Source organism: Hippocampus comes, unplaced genomic scaffold, assembly GCF_001891065.2.
Source record: "Hippocampus comes isolate QL1 unplaced genomic scaffold, H_comes_QL1_v1.1 scaffold186, whole genome shotgun sequence".
Classification (NCBI taxonomy): Eukaryota; Metazoa; Chordata; class Actinopteri; order Syngnathiformes; family Syngnathidae; genus Hippocampus; species Hippocampus comes.
Genome location: NW_017806236.1, coordinates 2,501,704 through 2,509,387, shown reverse-complemented (window position 1 = coordinate 2,509,387; position 7,684 = coordinate 2,501,704).

Sequence of the window (7,684 nt, the reverse complement as noted above, 5' to 3'; positions counted from 1 at the left end):
TGTGTCTCCTCCTCAAGCGCTTCATGTCGCCGCACCGCTCATGCATTATGCATTCATGAAAACCATAATGGCCTCCCTTCGGAAAGGACAGGAGAACCCGAATCTTAGCTAAAATTAGTCTTTTAATGCAATTCCCACCTTCAACCCAAATGCAAATACAGAACAGCGTAATTCTGTCCAGGAATTAAACTTAGTTGAACTGCTGTATCTTAATAGCTGATCACAGGCCAGTGTGGCCGCTATTAATTCTCACAGCTTTGCCTTCTCTTGCGTGGCCCTCTTCTAGTGACCAACTCGAAATTAACACACACACACACACACACACACACACACACACACACACACACACATCAGTGCATTCCAATATAATGTTTCTACATTGATATTGTGTATGTAATGCTCAGCTGATCCTCAAGCGCTTCATGTCGCCGCACCGCTCATGCATTATGCATTCATGAAAACCATAATGGCCTCCCTTCGGAAAGGACAGGAGAACCCGAATCTTAGCTAAAATTAGTCTTTTAATGCAATTCCCACCTTCAACCCAAATGCAAATACAGAACAGCGTAATTCTGTCCAGGAATTAAACTTAGTTGAACTGCTGTATCTTAATAGCTGATCACAGGCCAGTGTGGCCGCTATTAATTCTCACAGCTTTGCCTTCTCTTGCGTGGCCCTCTTCTAGTGACCAACTCGAAATTAACACACACACACACACACACACACACACACACACACACACACACACACACACACATCAGTGCATTCCAATATAATGTTTCTACATTGATATTGTGTATGTAATGCTCAGCTGATAATTAGGAATGTAAAAAAGTCTAATTTGGTTGGATTTTTGGAGGAAGTTGGAACAAATTATTTGTATATTTGGAGTCATTTTATGCGGGAAAAATGATGTAGAACTGATTACAGTTACGATGGTGGTCACTGAACAAATAAAAATCCTAAATTCTAAAATCAAGTCCCCAATCAATAAAAATCTTCAACTCACATTTATTTTTTTGAGAGTTGCATTGAATCTAATTCAGAGCCACATTTTTATGTATACTGCATGTGCAGTATAATCAGGAGCTGTGTGACATAAGTGGAGTTTTTGCTGGCACACAGCAATTCCTTATCACCCCATTATGAATGAGAGCAGATGAGGTTAAAGCAAAGGCATGTAAAGGCGACTAATGCTTCACTAATGAACGGATCGCACGTAACGAGATGTGTGCGCGTACATCTAAACTGTGGGCTTTTTTTTTCCGCATATACAGTGCCGTGACTATTCAACAAATTCATGCTTGGACTGTTTGTAGCAGTATAGGGACTGCATGGCTTCATACTGAGTGCTGTTCCGAATGTTTTGGTTACCTTATGAGAGGGCCCGTATTAGAACGGGTTCCACACCACTTCAAATTAACGCTAAAATAATAAACATTGTTCAAGCTCTCCAGCCAATCAAATGTGAGCAGTTCTGTGTTATAAAAACAGAATTGCGGAGAGATATTACATTGTGCACGTGTACCTAATATTGCGGCCAGTGAGAAACCACTGGTGCTTTCATTCCATTCCGGCTCCAAGTGACTGGCGGTAAGTGCCAGTGATAACTAGTAATTACATCCATTTAAAATGTGCATTATTTTACCTCTGCATTAAATAAACTAGTGAGGCAGAAAATTGTCCAGTTTTATCCTCTCTCTTATAAACACACATTTTCTTACAGAAGGCGAACCACTTAGATTCCGCCCCCACCCATCCCCCCCACATCCTTCAGTGAGGCTAAACATTGCTGAGGAGTTTCCATGTTAATTGTGAACGCGGTGGACAGAAAAGGAGGAAGACAGACAGACACACGAGCAGACCGGTAGGAAGTCACAGTCAAGTTCTCCGCTCTGGAATTAATCTCTCTTCTTCATTGCAGGGCAGCGTGCACCATTGAACTTTGATAGAGGATTCGTCTTTTGGAAGTAAGAGGACTTAAAACCCCCACTATTTTCATCTTTCCACAAAGACGACACGATTTGCCGGTTGAAAATACATTTGAATTGACATCTAGTGCCTATTCACCGGGACAACCTGCTCCTAATACGAGTCGGGGGGGGCTCTCGTCCCTGAACTGTAGGTGCACTTATTGTATGCGTGTGGCACAAAGGGCGATAGGAGTCTTTAGAAAAGAGCGAAGCTCTCCACAGATTAGACTCCATTAGCATTTAAGGTACTGTCATAAATTCCTGCCCAAAGTGGAGGGGCGAGGCGGGACAAATGAAGCAGGATTAATAGGGGCCCCGAGTCCAACTGATAGCGAGGATTGGGAGGCAGGGTCACCTTGGGGGAAGAGGGTGCTAGAGGAGGGTTAAGAAAAGGTAAGACAGACTCTGACACATGAGATAGACATATGAAAATACCACCCAGAGTTGGAATTTGATAAAAGTGGGAACAAGTGTCAAAGTTAAAAGGTGAGAGGAGCTTACAGGAAGTCGGTGGGCTAGGTCCTCCTCAAAGATGATCCCCACGAAGCTAGTGAGGTCATCGTCAGGATACGGATAACTTCTGTGTGGGGATGGGGCGCACGCGTGTCCGTGGTCAACACCTGAAAGAAAGACAAAGGGAGGAGCCCTAATCCGACTGTGCAGCGTGGGGGTACCGCAGCTAGTTTTCCGAAGGGGCGGTCTGTCTACCACGGGTTTTGTACGGCACATTTTTATCCTGCTTGTGATCTAAACGTGTCAAATTTCATGCCTTTACCCTCCATAACGCATTTCTCGATGGTACCACTTGAGAGGAAAAATCTGAATTGTGTCGCTTGAATGATGCGGTGTGAATCCATCTAAAGGGAGTCTTGCGCCTAGAGCTCACAAGTGCCAAAGGGTTCTTCAAGTTGAGCTTTGGTGACTGCACAAAGCTGTGTGATGGTGTTGACTCTGAAGCACACAAAATAAAAAAAAACAACACAAAAGGCTCCGGTTACAATGAATTTATGTGTTTGCATATTAAAGCATAAAATTTACCTTAACTACAATCACCTTCCAAAGGGAAGACACATTTTACTTAAGTTTTCCTGAAAGACTTTAAGAGTTGTGTTATCATCATTTTAATTTCCCATATTTGATCAATTATGAACATTTATTATTCTTCTCCCCTTAAAACATGCTTGTTCTAAGATGTTGGAATGTTCTAAGAATGCGATCATTGATGTTACTTTAGCTGTGAATCCCCGCTCATAGGAAAAGTACAGTACTCCGTGAAAAACTACCATGCACTGAGTTACTGGCAACTAACTTCAGATTCTTTTTTTTAATCAGCACATGAACGTCAAATGGATAAAAGTATAAAATGGGACTTCAGATATTGACCAACAATACAATATCCCTTGAATTAAAACAACACTACCGGTCAATTAAATATTCATAAAATAACATAAGTAAAAGCTAATTCAGTTAAAGAAATGGTCTTAATGACTTTTGCTTGTTTACACTGCTAATCTTTCTAGGCAAAGGTTACATAGCAAACCACGTTTCCTCAAGTTTGTTGTGGAGTTCTTGTAGGCTGAAATGTGGATATTTTTAGGCAGACACAAATGATTGATTCGTCTATAACAGGGGTAGGGAACTCCGGTTCCTCGGGAGCCATATCCTGCCTGTTTTTGAACCCTCCCTACTCCAACACATCTGATTTAATTGATCATGATTGTTTCATTCCTCCTCAGAGCTTGCTGATGAGCTGATCATGTGATTCAGGTGGGTTGGAGAAGGGAGGGATCGAATTAAGGCAGGATATGGCTGTCGAGGAACCAGAATTCCCTACTCCTGGTCTAGAAGGTAAACATAGATTGAATGTGAGGCCACGATGGCGGCCGAGGATGTGAATGAATGTCTGCCTTCATTCAGTTAACTTTCCAACACTTACAGTTGCGGGAACAAGGTGACTTACAGTTAATGTCTTCAAATAAGTGCACACGACCTGGTCTTTTATTACATCTTCGATACGTTCTGGTCCTAACCCGAGTTCTCCTCAGTTTGTGTTCATCTGGAGATGGTGTACATGGCAAATTAGTCCAGACAGCTGTGATGACATCCAGTGAAAGTCGGCCTTTTTTTGCAAGGGACGGAGTCTGTGAGGGGCTTGTATTGCACTGCACCGAGAGTTAGAGTAACGGGATCCATCTGTCAGAGCTTAAGGAGTTTTCGAACAGTACATTGACCTTGAGTGCTCAACATTGATTTCCAGTACCACCTCCCAAACAGCGTCGCAAACCCCGCCGAGCGCCGCCGGGACCCTGATTGGGAACAGATTTCCCAAATTCCGATAGCGTGCCACCTGCCCAGGGTGATGGATAGTCCTCCTGTAGCCCATCAATTGTTACCTGCCGCCGAAGAGGTGACACCTGGGCCAGATTTATCATCATATACGACATTAGGTTGGCCGGCCAATTGGGGAGAGTCGTAGTAAATTCATGACCCGCCCCCTCAGGAGTGGTCTATTCTATTCCGATATGAATATAAACCCGTATTGAGGCAGGAAGAAGGAGTGTGAGATGGCTGTTAAAATGTTTAAAGATCAACACTAACAGCAGAATAAACTGTTGTTGCAATTTTTTGACAAGTTTGAGATTAACATTAAATGTACAAGGGGTCCTCCAAAAAGAACAGACTTAAAAGAAACATTTTGTAGAGAATCACATGGTCACTTTAAGAATGTGGATCCAATTTTCTTAGACGGGCGCACGTCTGCTCGGCGCATAAATTGCCTCATCTTCATTTTCAAGGTTGGGGAGCACTCTACTAATCCGCTTAACCTCACAAGGGTCGCGGGTGTGGTGGAGCCTATTCCAGCCATTTCCGGGCAGTCGGCGGGGTACGCCCCGAAAGGCCAATCGCAGGGCACACATCGACAAACAACCTTTCACACTGCAATGCATCAAATAAAGATTCAGTAGAGGCAGAATTCTTACACCATTGTGCAAATAATCATGCAGCATTTGGAACCACAAAATGGTGGATGATGATAAACGGAGGACTCCCTGCAAACTCTTTAAATGTACAAAGTATGACATTTTTCGCCGTGTTCTTATTTTCACTCACATGAACTGATCCAATTGCATCCCGCAGAAATCAGAGTAATCAGAGGAGCGTGAATGAGCTAATCTAATTAATAGCCCTCTGTTCCTGCTACTGATTTTACGACGAGCTGAAAACCTTCTGCTACTTTTATGGTTATTCGAAGCCATGTATGCGGCATCTATTGCTCAACTCTATTCCCGCTTATTACCATTGGTTAGCCACTCTCAAAATTAAAAGAGTAGAGTTCATCAACCGTGGAGGCTAACTAGTTCAGGGTCATTGCAACAAAGAGACCTGACAGCATTTCCATCGACATGAAATTCAAAATACCGAGCCTTTCCCTTCTCCTCGAGTCCTTCCCTTACCCTCTTCCACTATTGAAACCCTCCTCCCGTCTTTATATTTTTCCAGCACTTCACTTGGCGGAGCGACAGCGGTTTCTCCAAGGCTCACCAGGCACAGTAGTTTAGCCCTGTGTAATCCAGCCAACCCTATTTCATTAGCCACGCGGACTAAAGAGCTTAACGACACATCCCCATCGCAGTAGAGGGAGGAGAGGCACAACACAAATTCTTCAGAATACACGGCCGCTCATCCGGCATTTATGATTCCTCCCTCTCCCCCAAGCCTTGCCTCTCCATTTAGCAAAGGAGCCCAGAATGGATTAGAGATGGCATCATTGGGATGCGACGTATTACCAATCGATTTAGACGGAGCGAGGCATTGTTCTTCTGAGTGGAAAACTTTGGATCTGGCCAACGTTCATGCGCCAAATGCAGCTGATTTGCAGATGAAGTTGTGAGGATGACTCGCTCTCTGTCTCTCTGTCTCTCTCCTCCCCTTGCTTCATTGCATCCAAGACTACTGCTTACATTTAATCACCAAAGTCATTGAGGACTGCTTCACAGTCTGTCTGTATTGTCTCGGATAAACACGTTGGGTTTAAGAGGCTGCAAAGTAGCTTTGTTCTGATCTGGGTGAAAGGAGGATAAACAGGCAGATTGAGAGAAACCTGATCAGTCTTAATGGTGATGGTTTAGGCTTTCGTATTTCACTGCTGCCTTCTGCCCGGCAGCCAAAAACGCCATTCTACTGATTAGACGTGATCCAGAAAAAACAAAATGGGGCCCATGCTGTTCCAGTCCTCTTTTACTGGCTAGTAAAGAAGTCACACTTTACCTCCGCTGTCAAATACTGCATAAGCATCATGGGCGAAACGCAACCCTGAAAAAGGAGGTTGATTGTACTGAAAAGACATTCCGAACCTGAAATTGTCGACGGTTTTAGACCGTGTTCGGAGAAGCAAGGTGCCACAAGTGAGGCGCGGGGTCCGGGTGCGGTGGTGAAAGGTGTTGGGATATCCTGTCAGCAAAGGGCAGAGGGTGTACGGGACATGCTAAGAGGCTGCCGTCATATTTCTTCATGAGGGGTGACAGTGACAGAGGAGCGACAAAATGAATGACCTGCCAAAAGAAATGAGAACAAATAGTTGCTGTGTTCCATGCGACGCAGGCCCTTCAAGCATCAAGAGGCGGTTTGGTTTAGAGATCGGGGGCCAGGACAAAGTGCACGACTAGGACTAGCTATTGCTTGTCATCGATTAGAAAAAGGCTGTTAGTTAAAAACCTTCATTCCTGAGATCAAGTTTGACTTTTAACAAGAAGGCAGTTTTGACAGTTTGATATGCTTCAAAGATATTTGTAAATAATTACAGTCTTGACACAACAACATCTGTGCATAAACCCACCTCAATTTTCCCTGCTCTTATCGGATTTTGCCTTCTGAAAAGGTCTATATCTGCCTAAGAATCCTATTCATTATGAATGACTCAAGAGGGTTTGGGTCAATGGTGAAATCAGTACACACTGTCCATTATCAGTACTCTAACAGTCCCATTTTCAAACGATCTCCTTTCAACTTTCAGGAGTCACCTTTCTTCTGTATGTTCCAAGCATTACACTGTTGATTTTAAAGGCTCTCTGACCAGGAATGCTTGAAATAGATTGGGGTTGATTTCCTTTGAATGTCCTTTGCTATTTCAAAGCCATAACTTGTGCAGTCAATGCTTGTGGTTGGCTACTGTACGGGTTCTTTTTGGAACAGTTTGGTCATTTCAGTTTAACGTTTGGCCGTCATGAGTCAGGTTGTTGTTTTTTTTACTTTGAATTTCTGTATGGGCATCTGCTCTTTGTATGTACTATATCTCATTTTGTATTTGGGTGTTTGACTGACTGTAACTATTAATATTGACCAGGCGTCGGCAACCCGCGGCTCCTGGGCCACATGCGGCTCCTTCATCGCTATGTTGCGACTCTGCGTAGCCTGGGAAAATAAATCATCCAATTGAAGTGTATGTTATTCGGCACACAAACGTGTTTCACTTCTGTTATGTTCTCTGACTGTACACTAGGTGGAAGTGTCGCAATAAAAATAATTTTGAGAGGAAAAAGGAAGGAGAGGAATTCTGGAATGGCGAATATAGTGAGTTGTACGAGCTAGTGTTGTGCTGTTAAGAAAATGCTGTGTTTGACTGTAACACACACACACACACACACACGCACACACACACACACACACACACACACACACACACACACACACACACACGCACACACACACAC